Raw genomic sequence first — 1,364 nt, forward strand, 5'->3', positions numbered from 1 at the left:
GATAGACAGACATGTAGCTATGAAAATGAAAATGAGTGAAAGGTAAAGGATAGAGTAATTATTTCCGCTGACATGATCCACCGTTCGCGGCGGGAAAATATGCACGTTGTGTTTTGTTACAAGCCATAAACATGAAATCTGAAAGGCTACGAATAGCATTTTTTTCTTTTCTTCTCCGTTCATTTTTTTTTCCTGTTCTACTTGCTTTTACTAGTATATATATGAATGTTTGTTTTGTTTTACGTGTCTTTTGTTAAAGTTAGAGAGCCCTACTTGAAAAACAGTAAATATTGTGTTTTCTTTACTGCCTGTCCCTTCGTCTATTACTCCGTATACACACGTAGGCAAACACGTAAATACGGCAGCGTCTGTAAGCACACTTTTGCGCAGTGAAATTCTAAACAAACTCAAAAGAAATATAACAGTTCAGCACGCCAATAACAGACAAAAAAAAAAATAGAAACAAAACGTAATAAATAAATGATAAAAAGATGACCATAAAGAAAGAAAGAAAATAACAAAGAAATAAAAGAAGTCTGTTTGTATATTGACATTTTGTTTTCATATAAATGTACACAAATCTATGAACTTAGCATGCTCTAAATTAGATTTTGTCTTCTCATTGAGGTCAGAATTGACCAACTAAATGTGGATTTTAACTCAAAAAGACCGCTTCACCTTTAGGCACGCAACTTTTGATAACGGTTCAAGACAACTTGTACTGCAGCTTTAGAGCTAAAACGAAATACTAATAAAGTAACATAAAAAATAATAAATGATAAGAAAAAGAAATAACCCAAGCAAACACACTCGTAGCATAAAATGAAAAACAGCACGGAAGACACATCTTTAGTTCAAAAGTACAAGAGACAAATAAGTTCATAGTGATGGCGGCAACAAGTTTCTTTTTTTAATTGTTGTTCTTTTTTGATGGTGGTGACGGTGGTGCTACCGGTTGGGATGTTGTTGCGATGATGGTGGTGCTAGTATTTAGCCCTAGGTAGAGTTAGTTCCGGCTTTAGCCATCCCTTCTATTGGTCGGTCGTGTGTGTCTAGAAACAAATTATTTAATGTGTTGTTTCTTTTATATCATAGAAAATAGGGTCCGACAAGTGAGGATTTCATTGTCATTTCTAGCGTAGGTGTTTTTATTTATCATAATTGAATATTTATTTTGTTACCTGCGGTGGTAGAGCGGTGGTGGAGCGGTGTGGGTGTATTTGATGGTCGTAGTTTATGCAAGGTTGTGCTGTCATTGTAGTGGTTCTATTATATATAAAGATGTATTTCTCTCTGTGTGTGTATGTGTGTGTGCCTGTATTTATATATGTATATATATATATATATATATATATATATATATA

This window comes from Octopus bimaculoides, chromosome 15 (genome assembly GCF_001194135.2).
Source record: "Octopus bimaculoides isolate UCB-OBI-ISO-001 chromosome 15, ASM119413v2, whole genome shotgun sequence".
Classification (NCBI taxonomy): Eukaryota; Metazoa; Mollusca; class Cephalopoda; order Octopoda; family Octopodidae; genus Octopus; species Octopus bimaculoides.